This window comes from Larus michahellis, unplaced genomic scaffold (assembly GCF_964199755.1).
Source record: "Larus michahellis unplaced genomic scaffold, bLarMic1.1 SCAFFOLD_34, whole genome shotgun sequence".
In the NCBI taxonomy this organism is placed as follows: domain Eukaryota; kingdom Metazoa; phylum Chordata; class Aves; order Charadriiformes; family Laridae; genus Larus; species Larus michahellis.
This window is the reverse complement of record NW_027436399.1, coordinates 2,629-29,675: the sequence shown is the minus strand read 5'-3', so window position 1 is coordinate 29,675 and position 27,047 is coordinate 2,629.

Sequence of the window (27,047 nt, the reverse complement as noted above, 5' to 3'; positions counted from 1 at the left end):
TGGCAAAGCCAGTCTGAATTGCTCTTTGAGCACAGAGACTTCACCTCATTATCCAAATTCCACAGTTAACTCACTCCATGCACCACCGCATATCCATTACACCTCTTTCCTCCTTTCACTCTTGAAGAACCATCTACGAACAAATGAAGACCCCCAGATAGGGGTTCTTCCCTTAAGTCAGATCGTATGGTACTCAATTACATCTGGTACTCAATTACATCTATGCATTCGTGTGTAAGTTCTTCATCCTTTGCCTCTATTTTTTCACAAAAAGCTTGCTGGGTTAAGGCAAGGGCTGGTAGTTAAAATCAAATCATCCTTTTCAATTAAAATTCCTTCATACTTCAGTATTCTTGAATCAGTTAGCCATTTTCCCACGGTTTGGGCTAAAATGGTTTTGACTTGGTGGGAGGTGCTAACTTCTATCATTCCCCCAAAGGTAAGCTTCCTGCTTTCTTCTACTAATAAAGCAGTAGCGGCTACTGCCTGCACACATTCGGGCCATCCTCGAGAAACTGGGTCTAGAAGCTTTGACAAATATGCTACTGGCTGTCATTTATCCCCCCATTCTTGAGATAATATTCCCAGTGCAGCCCCTTTTTCTACAGTCACAAACAACTGAAATGGTTTCTCCAAGGATGGTAAAGCTAAAACTGGAGCAGTTATTAGGCTTTGCTTTAATTCGCATATCAAATTTTTCTCTTCCTCTGTCCATCTTAATATATTTGGTTCATCTACTAATACTTTAGAATACGGTCCTTTAGTCCTTTGTGCATACCCTTCTATCCACAGCCTGCAGTACCCGGTTAATCCTAAAAACTTTCTCAATTCCTTTTTGGTCTCAGGCAAGGGTAATTCCACTATTCCTTTAATCCTTTCAGGACTTATCTTGCGGCTTCCTTCACTAATCAAATGTCCTAAATATTTCACTTCTGATTCTACATACTGTAATTTTGTTTTTGAGACTCTTAACCCCTGCTGACCTAAAAAATTTAATAACTCATTGGTAGCTTCTTTTACTTTGTTTTCTTCTTCTCCCGAGATTAACAAATCATCCACATACTGAAGCAGGGCTATTCCCGACGGATGTTTGAATTGTTCGAGCACTTGTTCTAACACTTGCCCAAACAAATTAGGAGATTCTGTAAATCCCTGTGGTAGCACTGTCCATCTATATTGTTGCTTTCTCCCTGTATTTGGATCTTCACATTCAAATGCAAATAGATCTCTGCTCCCTTCATCTAGAGGACAAGCCCAAAAAGCATCTTTTAAATCCACTACACTAAACCATTTATGACGATGAGAAATTTTACTCATTCGGGTATAGGGATTCAGGACCACCAGATGTCGTGCCTGCACTATTTCATTAACCTTTCTCAAGTCTTGCACTAAGCGATATGAACCATCCGTTTTTCGTACTGGCAGGATCGGAGTGTTAAAAGGGAACATACAGGGTTCTATTAACCCATCTTTGTCTAGTGCTTGTATTACTGGCTGCAGCCCTTGCCTTCCCTCAAGGGGAACTGGGTACTGCTTTTGTCGAATCACATTTGAATGCAGAATGAGTTTTACCCTGAGGGGTTCTATTTTTAACCCTCCTCGGTTCCCTTCACTCACCCATACCTCAGGACTTATCTTTTGCTCATCCTGTTCTGTTAGCAACTTCATAGATACCGTTACCTGTTCTCTTAAAGTTTCTATCTTTAATTCTAAACCAGTGATAAGATCCCTACCTAGGAGGTTACTCCCAGCTTCTGGTATGTATAACAGAGTTCCCATCACTTTTTCAGTTTCGCTTCCCACAATCATGGGTTCAAAAACAGGGACTGAGAGACCTTCACCCTTTATTCCTGACACAACTATTCATTGATTAGACAATTTTGCCCCTTGGGGTATAAAATTCAAAGAAGTTCTAGAAGCTCCAGTATCGACTAAGACGACTGCTTCCTCTTCCTGAGGTCCCACCTTTAAATTTATCAAGGGTTCCCGGTGGGACCTCGAGCTGGGAAACCCCTGACTTCCCTATGCTACATAATCAAAATCCATCAACGACAACACTCGTTCCTCCCTTCTCAAGTCAGGGCACTCCCGCCTCAAATGGCCTATTTTCCCACAAGGATAACACCCTGCCGGTGAACCCCGAGCTGCTGGTAGGAGTGGTCGGGGCAGTCCTCGTCCCCTGTTATTCACCCCTCTTCCTCGCCCCCAAGTAACAGTCTAGGGGGTCCCACTTCGGGGATTCAGTTTCTTTGTCAATTGAAACATCACTGACAGTCTGGGCTGGGAACATATAAAATGGATTTGGGCATCCCCGAATCCTGAATCTATTCATCTTGACCCAGCAAAAAGCATATTCACCTTCTTCTAATTCCTTATTATTCCTTATTATTCACATACGTGTTTAAAGTCTGACAGACCCAGTCTTCATCAGATCCAAATTTGGGCCAAAATATACTAGGAGGTGTTATGGGTTCTTTGGTCCAAACAAATTCAAATGCAAATGCAAACATGTCCCCCCTGGGACACCTCTGGGATCCTCTAAGACAGACACAGGACCCCTAGGACACCCCTGAGACCCTTCCCAGAATGTCCACGGCCCCTCCGGCCGCCCCTGGCCCCTCCGGGATGCAGTCCGAACAAAACAAATCATTTTCTTTTTATCTTTATCCCTTGTACAAGAAGAATCATTCCAAAACCTCAACATTCTCCCCTAAAGGACTGTCTGGGGAAACGTTCCTGGGGTCTTTCTTAGTATCCCCTTTTTCATCCCTAGGCCTAGAATCCTTATTTCCCATTCTGAACACAGACTTTTCTTACACCCCTTCCTTTCGCTTCGTCCTTCTCCAGCTGCGCCCCTCGCGGGACTACAGAACCGCGGATCCGGACTCCACACTCGCTTCGTACCGCAGTACGTCTCAGTCACTCACACACAAGTCTCTTAGAACGTCCCGACCACCAAGGCAATACTTTAACAGTCCGATTTTCCTTACCTTGGTCCGTGCATGGAGTTGCCTGGTCGTACTCTCTGTGCCTACTGCACCTACCCCTTCTCCCCCTGTGCTTCACAGAGTCTGCCGTCCAACTGGGTCTCGAGATCTTAGTCGATTCCTCACGGAATCCCCACCAACGAGCCACGAGACCCTTGAAATCAACGGGACGCGTCTTCCCGTCCTTCGGCGACAGGGACTCCCAAGAAGATGACTTCTGCTCCCGGATGAGCCCCCAGATTGTGAGAAATAAGTTCCGGTCCGAATGAAATAGAGTCAGGCAGAATCCTCTGTGAAGCACATTTTTATTCACGTTCTTGCAAGAGCGGGTGACCTAGCAAGTAGGCACACTTCCAGTTCTTGAAACACACCTTTTTATTCCCTAATCCCGGCCGAATTTTTCCCTCCCCTGTTTCCCATTGGTTGGGTACTCCAGGGTTCACAGTCTATTCGAGGCGCCTAAAATTCTTCCCGGGTGTCCTGCCTCTGTTTTCTTCTCTTTATGCTACACCCAAAGGGATTATCGGACTAGTTTATTTCTTTCCTTTTTGGTAAAAGATTGCTCAATGTCATTAGCCCTGGTTAAATGTTTGACTCCCCTTCTAGACACTAATCCAGGAGGAATCAGTTTGTCCTTCTGTCTGTGTGATAAGAGATGTTCTACAAGCCTTTGCTGGAGCCTCTTTGTCTTAGTCATTCCCTTATCGTGTCACCTCTGATGGCAACGGCTTTTCTCCTCTGCAAAAGCAATACCTGCCTTTCTTACACCAGGACTTGGCACGAGGATTTGCACGAGGCCTCACACCAGGGTTTGTTCGAGGGCTCTTCAGGGGCTGGGGGGAAATGAGGGGGCGGGGGAGGTGGGTGGCGGGGGATCAGGGGCACAGGGTGGAGTGGGCGTTGATGCGTGGTGGGTATTGCACAAAGGTTTGCACGAGGGTGCGTCGGGGGCTGAGGGGGCACTTGATGGGGTGGGGGAGGGGTTTGGGGGGTTGGGAGGGGGCGGGGGGTGGGGGTGAGTAGGGGGGGGAAGTGCGTGAGGGGGGCTCCCATGAGGATTCACACAAGCCCTTGCAGGATTCACACAAGTGTTTGTAGAGGGTGGGGGAGGGGGTTGAGGGGGGACACGTGTGAGGGGGGTGGTGAGTTCACACGAAGGTTCGGGCGGGTTGAGAGGCTGGGGGAGCATTCCCAGGAGCGTTTGCACAAGGGTTTGCACAAGTGTTCGTGGTGGGGTGGGGGAGGGGGTGAGGGGGGATTTGGGGAGGGTGGCACAGGAGGGGCTTGCACAAGGGTTCGCACGAGGGTTTGCACAAGGTTTTGTGGGGAGCTGGAAGGTTGGGGGGTAGGGGAGGGGTCTCACACGAGTGTTTGCACAAGAGTTCATAGGGGGCTGGGGGGGTTGAGGGGGTGAGGGAGGGATTTGAGGGGGATTTTGGGGGGTCGGGGAGGGGGTGGATGACGGTAGATGAGCGTTTGCACGAGGATTTGTACGAGGCTTTGTAAGGAGTTTGAAGGGGTGGGGCAGGGGGTTCACGGTGGATTCGGGGGTGGGGGGAGAGGTTGGGGGTTGGCACATGAGGGGGTCGCAGGAGGATTTTCACGAGGGTTTGCAGGGGGCTGGAGGAGGTTTTTGGATGGAATTTGGGGGGTGTGGGTGGTGGGTTTGCACAAGGGCTTGGGGGGGTTCAGAGGCTGGGGAGGGGGGATGGTGGCATTTAGGGTATTTTGCACATGGACTCGCACAAGAGTTTGTAGGGTTTGTAGGGCTGGGGGTGTTTCAGGGGTGGGGGAGAGGGTGGAAGGGGAGATTTGGGGTGGGAGGGGTAGGACGTGGGGTACGGGGGGGCTCGCACGAGACCCTGCACTAGGGTTCGTGGCAGGACTGGTGGCGTGGGATTGGGATTCTGCTCGAGGCCTCGCACAAGGACTCACATGGCGGTTCCTAGGGGACTGGGGGGGTTGGGGGAGGGGCTTAGAGGGGATTGGGGCGGGGTGGGGTGGATTTGGGGGTGGGGGAGGGGTGTGGGAGCTGGGGGTGAGGCAGGAGGGGGCTCGCACAAAGATTCGCACGAGGGTTTGTAGGGGCTGGGGAGGGGGTTGAGGGGGGACTTAGGGCGTGGGGGAGGGGGGAGTGGGATGGACAGTGGCCCATGAGGGGGTTTTGCAGGAGGATTTGCACGAGGCCTCGCACCAGGGTTCACTGGGAGCTGGGGGTGTCGGGGGGTAGGGGAGGGGGCTCACACGAGTGTTTGCACAAGGGCTTATAGGGGTCGGGGGGGCTTGGGGGTGGGATCTGAGGGGGAATTTGGGGGGTGTGGGAGGGGGCGGGTGATGGTATGTGAGCGTTCGCACGAGGGCTTGTGGGGGGTGGAAGACTGGGGTGTGGGGAGGGGGCTGAGGTGGGGTTTAGGGGCTGGGGGAGTGGAGGTAGATGTCACACAAGGGGACTTTGCACAAGGGTTTGCATGAGTGTTCGTAGGGGTCTGGGGGTGTTGTGGGTAGTCGGGGGGGATTTGGGGTGTGTTGGGGGTAGGTGGGGGGGGTGGGGCAGGAGGGGGCTCACACAAGACCTTGCACGAGGGCTCATAGGGGGATGATGGCGTGGGGTTGGGATTTTGCACGAGGCCTCACACGAGGGTTCACGGGAGGCGTTTTGGGAGGGGGGGGGCAGGAGGTGGGTGGTGGCGCGTGAGGGGGCTGGAACGAGGCTTTGCACAAGGATTCGCACGGGGCCCTGCACGAGGGTTCACACGACAGCTCATGGGGTGCTGTAGGGGGAAGGGGCGTGGGGGAGGGGTTTGAGGGCAATTTGGAGGGTGAAGGGGGGGGTTCAAGGGGGATATAGGGGGTGGCGAAGGAGGAGGCTTGCGTGAGGGTTGGCATGAGGTTTGGCAGGGAGGGCTGGGGTGGTGGGGTAGGGGCGTGAGGGGGCATTTGGGGGCGGGGGAGGCGGTGGATGTAGTGCAAGGGGGTTTTGCCCGAGGGTTTGAAGGACAAGTTCCCCAAGGGCTTGTGTTAGGGAGAGCGGGGGGTGTTGGAGGATGTGGGGGACGGGGTTGAGGGGGGATTTGGGAAGGGGGGAGGGGGTTTGCACGAGGCCTTGCATGCTGATTCGCACAAGGGTTCACAGGGGGCTGCGGGGGTTGGGAGAGGGGAAGTAGGGAAGTGGGGGAGGGGCTGTTGGGGGGAGGGGAGAGGGAGGTGGGCGGGGTGGGGGCTGTCACAAGGGTTTGCAGGGGGGTTGGGAGGGGTTGGAAGGTGGGGGAGGGGCTGGCAGAGATTTGGAGGTGGGGGAGGGGTGGATGATGGTACCTGAGCGTTCCCACAAGTTTGCACAAGAGTTTGCAGGAGCGTTCACAAAAGGGTTCATAAGGGAGTGGGGAAGGGTGGGGGTGGGGGAGGGGAGAGAGATTTGGGAGGTGAGGGAGGGGGCGGTGGCGCACGAGGGGGCTCGCGGTAGTATTTGCGCGAGGCCTCGCACGAGGGATCCTGCAGGGCTGGGGGTTAGAGGTCTTGGGAAAGGGGTCGAGGGGGGATTTGGGGGGGTGGTACAGGAGGGGGCTGGCAGGAGGATTCGCACCGAGGCCTTGCACAAGGATTCGTGGGGGGATTGGGGTGTGGGGGACGGGTTTGAGGGGGTATTTGGGGGTGGGGAAGGGAACGGATGTCGCGCGAGGCATTTTTGCACGAGGCCTTCAACAAGGATTTCCACGAGGGCTTGTTGTAGGGTGCTGGGGGGGAGCGGTGATTTGGGGGATGAAGGAGGGGGTTGAGGGGGCATTTGGAGGGAGGGGGAGCGCGGGGCGGGGTGTGTGTGCAGGGGTCTGGAAGGAGGATTCACACGAGGGTTTCCACAAGGATTCACACAAGGGTCCCTGGGGGTGGTTGGGGTTTTGGGGAGGGGTGGAAGGTTGGACTCGGGGGTGGGGCAGTGCAGAGGGGATGGGGGGCAGTGCACGAGGGGGCTTGCACGAGGGCTCGCATAGAGACTCACATGAAGATTCACGTGAGGTCTTGCACGAGGGTTTGTGGAGGGCTGGAAAACTGGGGGGGGCGCGGGGGCAGAGGTGGGGTGTACGGTGTGGAGATGGGTGGGGGATGGTGCGTGAGGGGCCACAATCCAACTCACCAATCTCCTCGGGCCTCCCAAACCTCCTGAGTCCCCCCTGAACGCCTCAGTCCCCCCAACCACCGCTGTCCCCAACCCCCTCCGTCCCCCCAAAACGCAACTACCCAAACATCTGTGTCCCCCCCAAACCCCCGGGTCATAGAATAGAATCAAAGAATCATTTAGGTTGGAAAAGACCCTTGGGATCATTGAATCCAACCATCATCTCCACTCTACAAAGTTCTCCCTTACACCATATCCCTTAACACCACATCTAAACGAGTCTTAAACACATCCAGGGACGGTGACTCCACCACCTCCCTGGGCAGCCTATTCCAGTGTCTGACCACTCTTTCTGGGGAGAATTTTTTTCCTTATGTCCAGCCTAAACCTACCCTGTTGCAGCTTGATGCCATTCCCTCTTGTTCTATCGCTAATTACCTGTGAGAAGAGACCAGCACCTACCTCTCTACAATGGCCTTTCAAGTAGTTGTAGAGAGCGATGAGGTCTCCCCTCAGCCTCCTCTTCCTCAAACTAAACAGTCCCAGCTCCTTCAATTGCTCCTCATCACATTTATTCTCCAGGCCCTTCACCAGCTTCGTTGCCCTCCTCTGCACTCGCTCCAGCACCTCGATATCTCTCTCGTATTGAGATGCCCAGAACTGGACACAATACTCCAGGTGTGGCCTCACCAGTGCTGAGTACAGGGGGACAATCACCTCCCTCCTTCTGCTGGTCACACTAGTTCTAATACAAGCCAGGATGCCATTGGCTCTCTTGGCCACCTGGGCACACTGCTGGCTCATGTTCAGCCGCTTGTCAATGTGAACCCTCAGGTCCTTTTCTGCCAGGCAGCTCTCCAGCCACACTTCCCCAAGCCTGTAGCGATGTATGGGATTGTTGTGGCCCAAGTGCAGGACCCAGCACTTGGCCTTGTTGAAGCTCATACCGTTAGCATTGGCCCATCAGTCCAACCTGTCCAAGTCTCTCTGTAGAGCCTCCCTATCCTCATGTAGATCAACACTCCCGCTTAGCTTCGTGTCATCTGCAAACTTGCTGGTGATACACTCTCTGTCCTTATCAAGGTCATCAATAAAGATGTTGAACAGAAACGGTCCCAACACCGAGCCCTGAGGGACACCACTTGTGACTGGCCACCGGCTGGATTTAACTCCATTGACCACCACTCTTTGGGACCGCCCATCCAGCCAGTGCTTGATCCAGCAGATCGTATGCTCATCCAGGCCATGAGCCGCCAGTTCTTCCATGAGATTTCTGTGGGGGACAGTGTCAAATGCTTTTCAAAAGCCTAGGTAGACAATGTCCACAGCCTTTCCCTCATCCAATAATTGGGTCATCTTGTCATAGAAGAAGATCAGGTTCGTCAGGCAGGTCCTGCCGTTCCTAAACCCATGCTGACTAGGCCTGATCCCCTGCTTGTCCATTATATGAGTTGTAATGGCACTCAAGATGATCTGCTCCATGACCTTCCCTGCTACCGAGGTCAGACTGACAGGCCTATAGTTTCCCAGATCCTCCTTTCTGCCTTTTTTGTAGATGGGCACTACATTTGCTACCCTCTGTGGAATAAATACTAAATTGGGTAAAAAATACAAAAGTACAGCATTGTTCACACATTAAGGAAAAGTATAAAATCAAGAGGCTTCTGAGGTAGAAAATAGCCGCAGCTGGCATGAAGGACACAACATCTGTGGTTCCCTGATAAGCTACATGAGGTACGGGACGGGATGCAATTATTCCGTGGCTTTACCTTATGATGTATAGCGGATACAGGAATGGGATGATACCATGAAACAGATAAGCTGCCAATTAGCTGCCCGCTAGATGCTCAGAGCCAACTTTTTGTCAAATGTTGATGAAATGCTGTCCTTTGTGCGAACTTTGCTCATTATAATGTCATTATAATACCAAAACACACCTCCATCCCGAAGGCTACCCGCCTCCAAGGTGCGACCACTCCTTCTTGAGTCTGCGCCCTGAATTTCTCGTAAACTATACCTTTAATTGTGAAGCGAGAGAAATTTACACCAATCATGATAAAAGTATGTATGACTAAAGTCACTCAAACTCCACCTTGAAGATAACAAATAGTATAAAAATAGCCCAAGAGAGGGGGGATACCCAGGGAAGACACCATCATAAAGAATTACATCACTGACTTCTGGGATCAGTCGACGGGCTGAGCCTCTCTTCTCCCCTATAGGGACGCCTTTGGGTAAGACTTAGATTATACCGAGTGCTTCCTCGGGAAACTTAGAAATTTCTCTAGAGACTCTCTTTTTCTACATTTAAAGCCAGGCTGTATCGTTTATAACTTTGTCGCGCGTTTTGTATATGTAACAATACTTTCATTTGCACGGGCTTTGCAGACAGTGTATTTATCACCGGCGATCCTAAGAACCTATATCTCTGTTGTTTAAATAAACTGCACTTTTTTAAGTAGCTAGTCATTTTGGTTTCTCACTGAACGTGACCAAAGACTCGAGAGTGGCCGTGCTAGTTCATGAGCACGACTAGACTGAAGGTGCAGTCCACTATTAGTGTATCCAAATCGTAATAGTTTAATACATATTAAACGCGATTGGACTGATAGTGCTGAATTGGGCATCACTCAGAATTTAAACCTAGCCGCACCTAGCCTCCCACCTCGGTGAGGAGTGTTAGAACGCAAGGGGGTTTATCTTCTGCTAAAACCGCTTTGCCCCTTTTCACGCAACAACAGCGGCAAGGTTGAGCCTCACTGGCAACAAACGCCGAGGCGAGTCCATTACAGGAGCCAAGCTGATGCAGGCCAGGAGCAAAGCAGAGCTTTTCCAATAGGCAAGCCAAGGCGGCCCATGGAAGCAATTTGAGTTGGTCCAAGGAGCTGAGTGGAGTGTGGCCTAGGAGCCATGCGGAGCCAGGCCAGGAGCCTTCTGGAGGCATCTGAGGAGCCGAGGTGAGGCGGTCGCAGGAACGGAGCCAAACAGAGCCCAAATATCAAGCTGCGCTGGCCACAAACGGCCAGGCAAGTCCGTCACAGGAGTGACGCTGATGCAGGTCTAGGAGCAGAGCAGAGCACAGCTGGACCAAAGAGTCGAGCTCAGCAGGGACAAGGAAGGATGCGGAGATAGCGCCAGGAGCTGAGCTGGCCCTAGGAACCCTGCGGAGGAAGTGTAGGAGCCTCCATGAGGCGTCCCAGGAGCCAAGATGAGCTGGCCAAGGAGTTGGGCAGAGCTGGCCGCAGGAGTCCATCTGACTTTGTGTCAAAAGACCAGGCAAGGCTGCTGCGAGGGCCGAGTGGATTCAGTTCATGAGTCGGGCCGAGATGCCGAGCATGCTGAGGGCAGCCAGCCCCTGGAGCTGAGCTGTGTCAGTCCTAGTCCTAGGAAGCCTGCGGAGCCAAGGTAGAAGCCTTGACGAGCCGGCAAAGGAGTTGGGCAGAGCTGGCCGCAGGAGCCCATCTGACTTTGTGCCATAAGACCAGGCAAGGCTGCGACGAGGGCCGAGCGGAGTCAGCTCAGGAGATGGGCCGAGATACCGAGCATGCTGAGCGCAGCAAGCCCCTGGAGCAGAGCTGTGTCGGTCCCAGGAACCGCGTGGAGGCGTCCCCAAAAGTCAAGCTTCGCTGTCCTCAGGATGGGAGCTGAGCTTCCACCAGTTGTCATGGTGTTTTAGTCCAAGGAGCCAATCTGAGCTGGTTTCAAAGCTGAGCTGAGGCGGCACATGGGGTCAAGTTGAGTTGGTCCAAGGAGCTGAGTGGAGTGTGGCCTAGGAGCCATGCGGAGCCAGGCCGGGAGCCTTCCGGAGGCATCCCAGGAGCTGAGTTGAGGCTGTCCCAGAAGGTGAGCCAAATACAGCGGCAAGGTTGAGCCTCACTGGCAACAAACGCCGAGGCGAGTCCATCACAGGAGCCAAGTTGATGCAGGCCCAGGAGCAAAGCAGAGCTGTACCAAGGAGCCGTGTCGAGCCGGCACACGGAACGAGGCTGAGATAGCGCCAGGAGCTGAGCCGGCCCTAGGAACCCTGTGGAGCCAGCGTAGGAGCCTCCATGAGCCGTCCCAGGAGCCAAGATGAGCTGGCCAAGGAGTTGGGCAGAGCTGGCCGCAGGAGCCCATCTGACTTTGTGCCATAAGACCAGGCAAGGCTGCGGGGAGGGCTGAGGTGTGTAAGCTAAGGATTCGGGCCGATATGCAACAGATGCTGGGACGAGCAAGCCCCCGGAGCTGAGCTGCGTTGGTCCCAGGAAACGAGGGGAGGCAGCCCCAAAGTTGAGCTTCACTGGCCTCAGGTTCCGAGGTGTGCTGCCACCAGGAGTCAAGATAGGTTAGTCCAAGGAATCAAGCTGACCTGGTTCCAAAAGGCAAGCCGAGGCAACACATAGAAGCAGGTTGAGTTGATCCACGGAGCTGAGTTGAGAGTTCCCTAGGAGGCATGTGGAGCCAGGCCAGGAGCCTTACAGAGGTTTCCCATGAGCCGAGTGGAGACGGTCCCAGAGGTGAGCCAAAGAGAGGCCTTAGGTCGAGCCGCACTGGTGACAAAGACCCAGGCAAGTTCGTCACAGGAGTGAAGCTGATGCAGGCCTAGGAGCAGAGCAGCACTGGACCAAGTAGTCAAGCTGAGCCGTCTCCAATAGGCAAGCCAAGGCGGCCCATGGAAGCAATTTGAGTTGGTCCAAGGAGCTGAGTGGAGTGTGGCCTAGGAGCCATGCGGAGCCAGGCCAGGAGCCTTATGGCAACGTCCCAGGAGCCGAGGTGAGGCGGTCGCGGGAACGGAGCCAAACAGAGCCCAAATATCAAGCTGCGCTGGCCACAAACGGCCAGGCAAGGCCGTCACAGAAGTGATGCTGATGCAGGTCTAGGAGCAGAGCAGAGCACAGCTGGACCGAAGAGTCGAGCTCAGCGGGGACAAGGAAGGATGCGGAGATAGCGCCAGGAGCTGAGCTGGCCCTAGGAACCCTGCGGAGGAAGTGTAGGAGCCTCCATGAGGCGTCCCAGGAGCCAAGATGAGCTGGCCAAGGAGTTGGGCAGAGCTTGCCACAAGAGTCCATCTGACTTTGTGTCAAAAGACCAGGCAAGGCTGCGGCGAGGGCCGAGCGGAGTCAGCTCAGGAGATGGGCCGAGATACCGAGCATGCTGAGCGCAGCCAGCCCCTGGAGCTGAGCTGTGTCGTTCCCAAGAACTGAGTGGAGGCGTCCCCAAAAATCGAGCTTTGCTGTTCAGGATCCGAGCTGAGCTGCCACCAGCAGTCAAGGTAGGTTGGTGCAAGGAGCCGAGCTGAGCGGGCTCCAAAAGGCAAGCTGAGGTGGCACATGGGGGCAAGTTGAGTTGGTCCAAGGAGCTGAATGGAGTGTGGCCTAGGAGCCATGCGGAGCCAGGCCAGGAGCCTTCCAGAGGCATCCCAGGAGCTGAGTTGAGGCTGTCCCGGGAGGTGAGCCAAATACTGCCTTGTTCTAAAGCTCTTTGGAAACCACTTGCGTAGCCCCACAGACCTGGGGGCTGCAGGCTTTCCTGGCGCCTTCAGCCTCAAATAAAACCATTTCCCTCTTGGCGCCATGCCAGCCTCCAAAATGACCATATGCCTAGATATTGGTCCAACGTCCACAGAGGCTGGTGCCAAGTGGGAAAGGTTGGTTTTGAGGTAAGGCAGCAGGAAAGCCCGCAGCCCCGAGGTCTTTTGGGCTACGCAAGCATTTCCCAAAGAGCTTTAGAATGAGCCACATTTTTTTCCTCCTGCCTCTTTGGGTGTGGGACTCTAGACATATGGACATTTTGGAGCCTGGCGCGGCGCAAGTGGGAAATGGTGCTTTTGAGGCTGAAGGTGCCAGGAAAGCCTGTAGGCCCAGGTTCTCTGGGGTCACGCAAGCGGTTCCCAAAGAGCTTTAGAACAAGCCAAAATTTTCCCTGCTGGCTGTTTGGGCATGGGACCAATCTCCAGACATATGGGAATTTTGGAGTCTAGCGCGGTGCCAAGTGGGAAAGGGTGGTTTTGAGGCTGAAGGCGCCAGGAAAGCCTGCAGCCCCCAGGTCTGTGGGGCCACGCAAGCAGTTCCCAAAGGGAAGGGAAGGGAAAAGGACGGGAAAGCCCGCAGCCCCACTGTCCGTGCGTGTTTCGTGAAAAGGGGCCAAGCGGTTTTGGCAGAAAATACGCCGCCCCTTTCGTTCTTACACTCCTCACCGGTGTGGGTGCCTAGGTGTGGCTAGGGTTTGCATTTTTCGCCAGTTTAGTATTTAGTCCACATTGTCCTCCCTTTGTCTACAGTCACTCAAGTTCGACGTACTCAACACTGATAAGAAAGATCGCATGTGTTCTTGTAGTGAGGGATATCAGGTGGAAATCCTTCTCGCGGAGTGATCAAGTGAGTTAACATTTTCATCATAATCCAAAGTCTAACATGCAAAACAATTGTCTAAGCGAAGGACAATACAGTAAGTATTAGTAAAACAACAACAGAGTGAAGCATCTTGTTATAAAGTCCTGTAACTGTCGGTGACCATCCAAAAAGAGTATCTCCCATCCATGCCCTCCACCTCTCTTGACTCTTTCCAACGCTTGGTGTATTTCTTCAACCTGATGGTGGACGGTAATCAAAGTTGTCTGTCTATTTTCTTGGGCCTCTTTCAAGAGTCGCTTCAATTCATTGTGTTTTAGCAGCTTCTTCACCAGGGAGAGATTCATTCCGATAGGGGTAGGCAACAAATCTCGAATCAATGTGTAATTAGACTGTAGCAATTGAAAAGATGTAACAGGAGCTTAATAATTGAAGTCGCATCCCATAACTTTGTGTTAGTAAAGTTCAAAACCAAAGATTTGAGTGATTACTATGTCATCTAGTATTCATATACTAGACTACAGGGAGAACTCATGCTAACGCAGCCTTTCCCAATATATACAAGCACAGTCTCTGGGGTTTCATCGGGATGTTTCTCAAAGTGACAAACATTCTGGTTGGTGTCAAGACAAAGGTCTTGTGCTTTCAGGGTATTACTCTCACAAATGAATCCTTGTTGATCTCGTGAAACGCATGCGTCAACGTCAACAGTTTGCCATTTAGTCTCATTTTGTCGTGCCCAACCTCTGTGCTGTGTTGGATAGAGTATAGCTCCTTGGTGATTCAACCCCAGTGCGATGATTCAGTATATGGTGTATACCAAAGCATTGCATATCGTTAAGACAAAAGCTGTGGCCTTGCTCTCAATGGGATCATAGGTGGAGTTAACCAGATACCACCTGGACTGAAATTTTTTCTCAAATTCAATTGCGTTATCCTATATTACTTTTTGAATTTCGGTGGGCAAGGTGCCTTGTTCACCTTCCCTTATGATTGCGGCTGTCATAGATTGCATCCACAGTTGGGCTCGGATACAACTAAGAGCCAAGGAAACATTGTTTTGGGTTGTACCAAGTGCATCTGTGATCAGCTGATGGTCTTTTTCACCCGTTTCTTCCCACTGAGGCAATATATTCGATAAAAGCCGTTGGTGGTTTCCCAATGCTAATAGAGAGGACTGTAGGGGATGTCTTAATTTGTCCAGATCAGTAGTGGTTGTGACTAGTTTATTGGCAAGTATCTCAGCATCTATACTATTCAAGACTCCCAGGCCTGTTCCTAAGAGACCAGTCACATCCCTCTTCAGTCGTTGTGAAGTGGCCAGAGTTCGTTTGCATAACCATGCTGACCATTCTGCATAAGATGTACTCAGGAATGGTAAGTAGGTGGGTTTGATCGCAGAGATTTTAATCTGCATTGACAATTCTACTCGTTTGAGGGAATATGTGGGATTAAACAGTATCTGTTGTTGACCTGTGTGTTTAATAACGTAAGGGCCAATGTTGAAAATGTAAGGAGTTCGTCTAATGGAGGGCTTAGAAGAGAGAGAGGTGTTTTTTTTTTCTCTAGGAAGAGAGAGCGCCTTTGAGAGTTTGTGGGGGTGTAGGTTGTGGATTTATTTCAGCAAGTTCAGGTGTATTTGAGTCAATCATAAATTCAAATAACAATTCTGTGCCCTTGTAGACCCAAATACAGTACACTACTGTAGTTTTGATGAAAGTGAAATTGTGCCAGCAATCTGAATTTGGCTCCATAATTTTGTAACAGTCAGTGTTGTATTTGTCCGGTTTGGTAGAGTCTACATAGATGGTTTTAATTACAGTTGGCCTGTGGTGAGTAGACCCGTTGATAAATCGGCAACCAATGGTTATTCTTGTGGAATAATTACTAAGTTGGCCAAGAATACAAAAATACAGCATTGTTCACACATTAAGGAAAGTCATAAAATCAAGAGGCTTCTGAGGTAGAATACAGCCGCAGCTAGCACACGAAGAATGCAACATCTGTGATTCCCTGCACAAGGTTGTTTGCGAAACTACATGAGGGATGGAACGGAACGCGCTTGTTCCATGGTCTTCCCTTGTGACGAATAGCAGATATGGGGACGAGATAGTACTACGGAACTGATAAGCAGCCTACACGCTACCCGAGCCAACATTTTGTCAAATGTTGATGAAATGCTGTCCTTTTGTGTGAACTTTGCTCACCACAATGTACCGAAACACACCTCCATCCCAGAAGCTATCCGCCCCCGAGGTGTGAACACTCCTCCTTGAATACATTAATCATAATAAAAGTACATATGACTAAAGTCACTCAAACTCCACCTTGAAGATAAAAAAATAATATAAAAATAGCCCAAGAAAGAGGGGATGTCAGGGAAGACACCATCGCGAAGAATTCCACCGCTGATTTCAGGGATCAGTCGACGGGTTGAGCCTTTCATCCCCCGCATAGGGACGCCTTTGGGTAAGACTTCGATTACACCGAGCGCTTTCTCGGGGACTTAGAAATTTCTCTAGAGAATCTCTACCCTACATTTATAGCCAGGCTGTATCGTTTATAATTTTGTCGCGCGTTTGTATACTTAACAATAGCTTTATTTGCACGTGCTTTGCAGACAGTGTATTTATCACTGGCAATCCTAAAGAACCTGTATCTCTGTTGTTTAAATAAACTGCACTGTTTCAGTAGCTAGTCGTTTCGCTTTCTCACTGAACGCGACCAAAACTTGAGAGAGGCCGTGCTAGTTCATAAGCACGACTAGACTGAAGGTGCAGCCCACTACTAGTGTATCCAAATCGTAATAGTTTAACACATATTAAACGCGATTGGGCTGATAGTGCTGAATTGGGCATCACTCAGAATTTAAACCCAGCCGCACCTAGCCTCCCACCTCGGTGAGGAGTGTTAGAACGCAAGGGGGTTTATCTTCTGCCAAAACCGCTTGGCCCCGTTTCACGCAACAGAATTTGGCGTAGTCGGCAGGATTGCCATGGATAAACTGCTGCAAAAATATGATTGTGCCCCTTCCCAGGCTGGGAAGGAGTGGGCCCAAAAATTTTGGAAGGATGAAGAGAAAGTGGTGGAACGTATTGAAGAGTGTCGGGCTTCACAGAAGCTCAGAGCAGGGAAAGGCAAGGGTGTGATTTGTGCTGTGTTAGGCGCCTGTTTATCTTGTGCACAACAAGAAGCTAGAGAAACCCCTGCTCCTAATCTGATTTCAGCTGTAGAATATGCAACCCTGAAATCGGAGAATGAGGTGCTGAAGTCATCATTAGCCTTGCAAAAGGAGACAGGAGAAAAATTAAGAACTCAAGTCGATAAGCTTGTGAGTGAGAATGAATGTTTAGGAAACCGGAATGCTCAACTTGGGAGTGAAAATCGCCAACTTAAAATGTTATTGGAAAGGGTGACTGGGCTCTTAGATAAAATGCAGCCCTCGACCCAGGTCCAACAGATTCGTAAGTTAATGTGTTATCCAAATTCTGGAACCCAGACCGGAGATTTTTGGTCTAATAGTGAAGATGAGGAAGACGATGAGGAGGGAAGGACTTTTACTGTGAAATCTCGAGTCTTTCCTTTACGACCTCTGATTAAAACTGAAACCACAGTTGATGAGGATGATGAGGAAGTCCGCAACACTGTGCGTACTATTCCGTGGACACCAACAGAGTTAGTGAAAATAAGGGAAAAATATTCGAGGCGGCCAGAAGAATCAGCTGTTGAGTATGTGTGGCGAGTTTCTTCTGAAGGAGGAGATAGAATTAATGTTGAGTGAGGAAGAAGCAGGAGACTCTTGGGGACCAGGAGTGTTTTTAACTACAATGGACGGGGATCATAATTATTCCCTAACCGCTCGAGCAGCCTTTTGGGTAGGTGGTATGGATCCGCGAGAGAGGGGAGAGCCATTAGAGATTAGAGCTACAGGCTACTCTGATCTGTTTGCGGCGATACGGAAAGCAGCTTGTCTGCAAGCCATGTATGACAGAGAGGAATTTCGGAAATCCCCAATGTCAGCTGCTATCGACCCCGATCGATTAGCCCCTCTCATCCGTGGTCTTCCCGATTGCCTGAAGCCATTTGTTGTTCGTACTCAAGATCGTATAAGAGAGGCTCGGGATGCTCATGGGCGGGGCCGGCGTCGCTACATGCCCACCTGGAATGAATATGTACAGGAAATAGATCAATATGGGTGCCGAATGGGCTGGGCCAGCCTAACTAGCGAAAAATCCTCCGAACACCCCCGAAAGGTTCGCCAAGTCCGAACTCACACTCAAAACCCCAAACCGGTGGAAAGGTTTAAGCCTGATAAGGACCGGAATGAGATGTGGCGTAAAGCCCTACAATTAGGGGTGCCCCGACAATTCTTGCACGGTGTCCCTACGGGAGATCTCCGTACGCTGGTCCAATCTCTAACTAGAAAGAATAATTCGGCTGGGGAGAAAAGTCTAACCAGAGAATCCCCAAGCTGTGAGAAAATTGTGCCTTCTGCACCGGAGCGTAATTTGATTGATTTGTCAGAGTCCCAGTCAAAAAACTGTCCCAGTCAAAACCCCAGTCAAAATCCCCGGGGAGGGCAGTGAGCCACCCTGTCTGGCGGGTACTAGCTATTCAATGGCTCTCTCATAAAGATTCTGAACCTATTATCGCCATTCCTGTCGCCCGGAGGATGTCAGTAAACTTTATTATTGATACCGGAGCCCAAATGTCTGCAATCACTAATGAAACGGCACAACTTCACAGGAATTGATGGTGTGGTAAAAACATGCCCCGTTGCAAAAATTAACCTCTGGTTGCCGGGAGAGCAGCGAATGACCAGGGCGGAAGTGTTAGTGGGTGCCTCGCGTACTAACCTCCTAGGATTTGACGTGCTGCGTGGGCGAATGTGGAAATTCCCAGATGGAACTGTGTGGAGTTCTGCAGGATGCGAAAAAGTAATAGACACAGTGAAATTGAGTCTCTTGGAAACTTCCATGCCTTTACCTCCCTCTAAAATCACTAATGTCCAGCAGTATCCACTGCCTGCAGCTGCGCTTGCAGGAGCAGGTGGGGTGGTATCAGATTTAGAAAAAAGAGACATCATCAAGAGGACTCACTCGCCTTATAATTCACCAGTGTGGCCGGTAAAGAAACCAAACGGGCAATGGCGTTTCACAGTAGATTACCGAAAGTTGAATGCCAACACTGCACTCCTCACTGCCGCAGTTCCAAATATCGTGGAAATTGTGACTATGATACAAGGAGCTGCCCATCCTTGGATGGCTGCCTTAGATGTTAAAGACATGTTTTTTATGATCCCCCTCCTTGAGCAGGACAAAGCGCGGTTTGCATTCACGTGGAAAGGAGTCCAATATACCTTTAACCGACTTCCACAAGGATACAAACATTCCCCCACTATTGCTCATAATGCTTTAGCTAAAGTGCTATCAGAGATTCCTGTTTCACAGGGATGTATGGTATACCAATATATTGATGACATCCTAATAGGGGGAGAGAACCAAGAAAGTGTAAAAGACATGATGGAAAACATCCGAAAACCATTACTTGATTTAGGATTGGAAATTCCAGACTCAAAGTGTCAGGGACCTGCACAGGAAGTTAAATTCCTGGGGGTCTGGTGGATTAAGGGAGCTGCTTCTGTCCCTCAGGATACCCTGGAAAAAATAGAGCATGGACAGAATCCATCCAGCGTGAAGGAGTTACAGCAAGTTCTGGGAACTTTAAGTTATTGGCGTAAACACATCCCTGGCTTTTCCATCATTGCTCGCCCCCTTTATAGTTTGCTCAAAAAGGGTAGATCCTGGGAGTGGACTAAACAACACACTAATGCTCTGCAATTACTAATAAAGGAGCTAAGGTTATTCCAACAGCTTGGTCCTATACATCCAACTGACCCTGTCCACGTAGAATGGGGGTTCAGTGAACATGGTTCCCATTGTAATTTATGGCAGAAAGGACCAGCAGGACCGGAGAGACCATTAGAATTTAGCTCTCACTCCTTCAATGATACTGAGAGCAGATATTCAGACCTTGAGAAGGGTTTACTGTCCCTAGTGCGAGCGTTGCAACGAACAGAGCAGATAAGAAGAGAACAGAGTGTGATCATTCGGGGACCTTTTCGCCTCCCAGATGTGGTCCGTAAAGGGACAACACCACCAGCTGGCATTGCCCAGAAACCTACAGTTCGAAAGTGGTATGCTTATTTAGAAGGCATTAATGAAATCATGCCAGTCTCTGAAGGCAGTGTTAAAGTATCCAAGCTGCAAAAGGATATAGATGGTGCCCTATTGTTCCAATCCCCACCAAACAGACCATCTCCGATCCAAGAAGCACCTCCTTTGAAGGAAGGCAGTGATCTTACAGGAGTGTGGTTTACTGATGCGTCATCTCACCGTGAAAACAATAAGTGGAAATATAAGGCCGTAGCACTGGAAGTAGCAACGGAAGAAAGAGTGATTGAAACAGGGGAGGGTAGTGCACAGGTAGGGGAACTCAGAGCTGTCCTACTAGCTGCACAACATGGAGCCACCTCCATTTACACTGACTCATATGCTGTTTTTAAAGGAGCCACTGAATGGATAGGACACTGGGCAGCCAATGATTGGCAGGTGAACAGAGTCCCAGTTTGGGAGACGGACAGTTGGAAGCAACTGTTAGAAACAGGAGAACAGAGAACATTGCACATTGGTTGGGTAAAAGGCCATGATCGTTCAAACTCGATCACTGCTCAATTCAACCAACAGGTAGATAGCCTCACGCGGCTACAGCAAATTGACATTGTAGATGATGGTCGGGAATGGGAACGCTTACTTGAATGGTTACATGTTAAACGTGGCCACACAGGCCGTGCTGACCTGTATCGGGAAGGTCTAGCCGGGGGGTGGCCCGTGTCGGTTAAGCTGTGCGAACAAATAATAACTGCCTGTTCACAATGTCGCCTACGACTCAGCAAAGATCATCCGAGTAAGGCGCCTCCCTTACACATTCGGGACAAGAAAACGTTGTGGCATTCATGGCAGATTGACTATATTGGGCCCTTGAGATTATCAGGTGGGAAAAGATATGGCCTGGTAGGAGTGGAGATTATCTCCAGCCTCAGTATGGCCAGCAGTTTCAAATGAGCTACCGGGGACAACACAGTGAAAGGCCTAAAAGGGTGCTTCAGCACACTTCCCCTTCCCGAGGAAATCCAAAGTGATAACGGTTCACACTTTACCGCTATAGTGGTACAAGATTGGGCCAAAGAAGAAGGGATTCGATGGGTATTTCATACTCCCTATTATCCTCAGGCTAATGGCATTGTTGAACGCAGCAATGGATTGGTTAAGCGTTTTGCAAAAACTCATGAACCTGGTTGGCATTTGCGATTGGGTGATGCCATCTATCAATTAAATAACAGATGGAGTGGAGACGGCTGTCCTAAAATGAAAGCTTTCTGTGTATCTGCCAATATTATCTCTCCAAAGGCTCCCAATGAACCGGGAAAATACCCCGGAAGATTTCACCCTGGGCAACCTGTGCTAGTGAAAATGCCTCAAATTGGGATGGTACCAATGGTGCTAGCTATTCCCAAAAATCCCTATGCATGGGAAGCCAAGGACTGTTCAGGGAAGATACACCGGATCAGCACCCGGTGGATCTCGCCTTCTTTTTAACCCCGTCGGTCGAATAAGACCGAGCAGATTTTCTTTTCCTTTGTGTCTTACAGGAACCTTGGATGAGCTGTACAGACAGATTGGCCTACGCTACCTTTGAGTGTCTCCAGGGAATCCTGACATTGATCCTGGCAATAATACTATTTTTATTATGTATGGCTACCTGGAGGCCCAAATTCTAAAATGACGAATTGGCAGATGGAATTGATGCTATTCAGTTTTACCTTTTTATTCCCTGTTGTTTGTAGTCAGAGAGACCCAGAGTGGCCATGGTCTCAAGCCTTTGTTAAACACAATGCGATGGCAGGTACTAGAAAGGGAGAATTGAGTTTGGCCACTGTAGTTCTACAGGAAAATGAGGTGTTACATGAGTGGACCTGGAATAGTTGGTACCCAGTCCTGAAAGGTAAGGCAGGGGTGGAAGCCCGAGTAGGGTGTAGAATGATCAACGGCTCAAACCATGAGAAGGCCATGAGAATAGAGATATTTCGCCCTCAGAAGCCACGCTCAATGACAACAAAGCACTGTGTCACCGACAAGTGGGATTGCTGGTGTAATTTTACTCTTGTTGAACCCACTCTTGTAACTTGTCGTTGGCAACAGGATGAAATAGCGCTGCTATTTGAATTCAAGATAGACGTAGCACCTGACCTTTGGGATAATGCATTGTCACGGTACACTGCAAGCACCGGAACACCAGGAAACAAAAGGGGTTTAAATCTCTCCACTCTGGTTATACAAGGAAGTGAAGTATATTCCAGAGATAAATGGAGATGGAATGATTCACTTCAAATGGCTAAAATCGAGGCCACCCTTGGAAAGAGAATACACATTGGTTGCCGATTTATCAATGGGTCTACTCACCACAGGCCAACTGTAATTAAAACCATCTATGTAGACTCTACCAAACCAGACAAATACAACACTGACTGTTACAAAATTATGGAGCCAAATTCAGATTGCTGGCACAATTTCACTTTCATCAAACCTACAATAGTGTATTGTATTTGGGTCTACAGGGGCACAGAATTGTTATTTGAATTTATGATTGACTCAAATACACCTGAACTTGCCAAAATAAATCCAGAACCTACACCCCCACAAACTCTCAAAGGCGTACCTTCTAAGCCCTCCATTAGACTAACTCCTTACATTTTCAACATTGGCCCTTACGTTATTAAACACACAGGTTAACAACAGATACTGTTTAATCCCACATATTCCCTCAAACGAGTAGAATTGTCAATGCAGATTAAAATCTCTGCGATCAAACCCACTTGTTTACCATTCCTAAGTACATCTTATGCAGGATGGTCAGCATGGTTACGCAGACGAACTCTGGCCACTTCACAACGACTGAAGAGGGATGTGACTGGTCTCTTAGGAACAGGCCTGGGAGTCTTGAATAGTATAGATGCTGAGATACTTGCCAACAAACTAGTCACAACCACTACTGATCTGGACAAATTAAGACTTCCCCTACAGTCCTCCCTATTAGCATTGGGAAACCACCAATGGCTTTTATCGAATATATTGCCTCAGTGGGAAGAAACGGGTGAAAAAGACCATCAGCTGATCACAGATGCACTTGGTACAACCCAAAACAATGTTTCCTTGGCTCTTAGTTGTATCCGAGCCCAACTGTGGATGCAATCTATGACAGCCGCAATCATAAGGGAAGGTGAAGAAGGCACCTTGCCCACCGAAATTCGAAAAGTAATATAGGATAACGCAATTGAATTTGAGAAAAAATTTCAGTCCAGGTGGTATCTGGTTAACTCCACCTATGATCCCATTGAGAGCAAGGCCACAGCTTTTGTCTTAACAATACGCAATGCTTTGGTATACACCATATACCCAATCATTACGCTGGGGTTGAATCACCAAGGAGCCATACTCTATCCAATAGAGCACAGAGTGTGGGCACAACAAAATGAGAATAAGTGGCAAACTGTTGACGTTGACGCATGCGTTTCACGAGACCAACAAGGATTCATTTGTGAGAGTAATACCCTGAAAGCACAAGACCTTTGTCTTGACACCAACCAGAATGTTTGTCACTTTGAGATACATCCCGATGAAACCCCAGAGACTGTGCTTGTATATATTGGGAAAGGGTGTGTTTGCATGAGGTCTCCCTGTAGTCTTTTATTCATAGGTGACATAGTAGTTGATATAAGTAATCACTCAAACCTTTGTGTTTGTAACTTTACTAACATTATCGGATGTGACTTCAATTATTCAGCTCCTGTTACATCTTTTCAATTGCTACAATCTAATTATACATTGATTCGAGATTTGTTGCCTACCCCCATCAGAATGAATCTGTCACTGGTGAAGAAGTTACTACAACACAATGAATTGAAGCCACTGTTGAAAGAGGCCCAAGAAAATGGACAGAGAACTTTGATTACCGTCCATCATGATGTTGAAGAAATACACCAAGTGCTGGAAAGAGTCAAGAGAGACGGAGGACATGGATGGGGAGATCCTCTTTTTGGATGGTCACCGACAGTTACAGGACTTTATAACAAGATGCTCCATCCTGTTGTTGTTTTACTAATACTCATTCTTTTGTGCTTCGCTTTGATAATTGTTTTGTATGTTAGACTTTGGATTATGATGAAAAGTTTAACTCATTTGATCACTCCACGAGATGCATTTGCACTTGATATCCCTCACCACAAGAACACATGTGATCTTTCCTATCAGTATTGAGTATCGTGGAGCTTGAGTGACTGTAGTCACGGGGTGGATTATGTGGAATAAATACTAAATTGGCTAAAAAATACAAAAGTACAGCATTGTTCACACATTAAGGAAAAGTATAAAATCAAGAGGCTTCTGAGGTAGAAAATAGCCGCAGCTGGCATGAAGGACACAACATCTGTGGTTCCCTGATAAGCTACATGAGGTACGGGACGGGATGCAATTATTCCGTGGCTTTACCTTATGATGTATAGCGGATACAGGAATGGGATGATACCATGAAACAGATAAGCTGCCAATTAGCTGCCCGCTAGATGCTCAGAGCCAACTTTTTGTCAAATGTTGATGAAATGCTGTCCTTTGTGCGAACTTTGCTCATTATAATGTCATTATAATACCAAAACATACCTCCATCCCGAAGGCTACCCGCCTCCAAGGTGCGACCACTCCTTCTTGAGTCTGCGCCCTGAATTTCTTGTAAACTATACCTTTAATTGTGAAGCGAGAGAAATTTACACCAATCATGATAAAAGTATGTATGACTAAAGTCACTCAAACTCCACCTTGAAGATAACAAATAGTATAAAAATAGCCCAAGAGAGGGGGGATACCCAGGGAAGACACCATCATAAAGAATTACATCACTGACTTCTGGGATCAGTCGACGGGCTGAGCCTCTCTTCTCCCCCATAGGGACGCCTTTGGGTAAGACTTAGATTATACCGAGTGCTTCCTCGGGAAACTTAGAAATTTCTCTAGAGACTCTCTTTTTCTACATTTAAAGCCAGGCTGTATCGTTTATAACTTTGTCGCGCGTTTTGTATATGTAACAATACTTTCATTTGCACGGGCTTTGCAGACAGTGTATTTATCACCGGCGATCCTAAGAACCTATATCTCTGTTGTTTAAATAAACTGCACTTTTTTAAGTAGCTAGTCATTTTGGTTTCTCACTGAACGTGACCAAAGACTCGAGAGTGGCCGTGCCAGTTCATGAGCACGACTAGACTGAAGGTGCAGTCCACTATTAGTGTATCCAAATCGTAATAGTTTAATACATATTAAACGCGATTGGACTGATAGTGCTGAATTGGGCATCACTCAGAATTTAAACCTAGCCGCACCTAGCCTCCCACCTCGGTGAGGAGTGTTAGAACGCAAGGGGGTTTATCTTCTGCTAAAACCGCTTTGCCCCTTTTCACGCAACAACAGCAGCAAGGTTGAGCCTCACTGGCAACAAACGCCGAGGCGAGTCCATTACAGGAGCCAAGCTGATGCAGGCCCAGGAGCAAAGCAGAGCTGTACCAAGGAGCCGTGTCGAGCCGGCACACGGAACGAGGCTGAGATAGCGCCAGGAGCTGAGCCGGCCCTAGGAACCCTGCGGAGCCAACGTAGGAGCCTCCATGAGCCGTCCCAGGAGCCAAGATGAGCTGGCCAAGGAGTTGGGCAGAGCTGGCCGCAGGAGCCCATCTGACTTTGTGCCATAAGACCAGGCAAGGCTGCGGGGAGGGCTGAGGTGTGTAAGCTAAGGATTCGGGCCGATATGCAACAGATGCTGGGACGAGCAAGCCCCCGGAGCTGAGCTGCGTTGGTCCCAGGAAACGAGGGGAGGCAGCCCCAAAGTTGAGCTTCACTGGCCTCAGGTTCCGAGGTGTGCTGCCACCAGGAGTCAAGATAGGTTAGTCCAAGGAATCTAGCTGACCTGGTTCCAAAAGGCAAGCCGAGGCAACACATAGAAGCAGGTTGAGTTGGTCCACGGAGCTGAGTTGAGAGTTCCCTAGGAGGCATGCGGAGCCAGGCCAGGAGCCTTACAGAGGTTTCCCATGAGCCGAGTGGAGACGGTCCCAGAGGTGAGCCAAAGAGAGGCCTTAGGTCGAGCCGCACTGGTGACAAAGACCCAGGCAAGTTCGTCACAGGAGTGAAGCTGATGCAGGCCTAGGAGCAGAGCAGCACTGGACCAAGTAGTCAAGCTGAGCCGTCTCCAATAGGCAAGCCAAGGCGGCCCATGGAAGCAATTTGAGTTGGTCCAAGGAGCTGAGTGGAGTGTGGCCTAGGAGCCATGCGGAGCCAGGCCAGGAGCCTTATGGCAACGTCCCAGGAGCCGAGGTGAGGCGGTCGCGGGAACGGAGCCAAACAGAGCCCAAATATCAAGCTGCACTGGCCACAAACGGCCAGGCAAGGCCGTCACAGGAGTGACGCTGATGCAGGTCTAGGAGCAGAACAGAGCACAGCTGGACCAAAGAGTCGAGCTCAGCGGGGACAAGGAAGGATGCGGAGATAGCGCCAGGAGCTGAGCTGGCCCTAGGAACCCTGCGGAGGCAGTGTAGGAGCCTCCATGAGGCGTCCCAGGAGCCAAGATGAGCTGGCCAAGGAGTTGGGCAGAGCTTGCCACAAGAGTCCATCTGACTTTGTGTCAAAAGACCAGGCAAGGCTGCTGCGAGGGCCAAGTGGATTCAGTTCATGAGTCGGGCCAAGATGCCGAGCATGCTGAGGGCAGCCAGCCCCTGGAGCTGAGCTGTGTCAGTCCTAGTCCTAGGAAGCCTGCGGAGCCAAGGTAGAAGCCTTGACGAGCCGGCGAAGGAGTTGGGCAGAGCTGGCCGCAGGAGCCCATCTGACTTTGTGCCATAAGACCAGGCAAGGCTGCGACGAGGGCCGAGCGGAGTCAGCTCAGGAGATGGGCCGAGATACCGAGCATGCTGAGCACAGCAAGACCCTGGAGCAGAGCTTTGTCGGTCCCAGGAACCACATGGAGGCGTCCCCAAAAGTCAAACTTCGCTGTCCTCAGGATGGGAGCTGAGCTTCCACCAGTTGTCATGGTGTTTTAGTCCAAGGAGCCAATCTGAGCTGGTTTCAAAGCTGAGCTGAGGCGGCACATGGGGTCAAGTTGAGTTGGTCCAAGGAGCTGAGTGGAGTGTGGCCTAGGAGCCATGCGGAGCCAGGCCAGGAGCCTTATGGCAACGTTCCAGGAGCCGAGGTGAGGCGGTCGCGGGAACGGAGCCAAACAGAGCCCAAATATCAAGCTGCGCTGGCCACAAACGGCCAGGCAAGTCCGTTAGAGGAGTGACGCTGATGCAGGTCTAGGAGCAGAGCAGAGCACAGCTGGACCAAAGAGTCGAGCTCAGCGGGGACAAGGAAGGATGCAGAGACAGCGCCAGGAGCTGAGCCGGCCCTAGGAACCCTGCGGAGCCAACGTAGGAGCCTCCATGAGCCGTCCCAGGAGCCAAGATGAGCTGGCCAAGGAGTTGGGCAG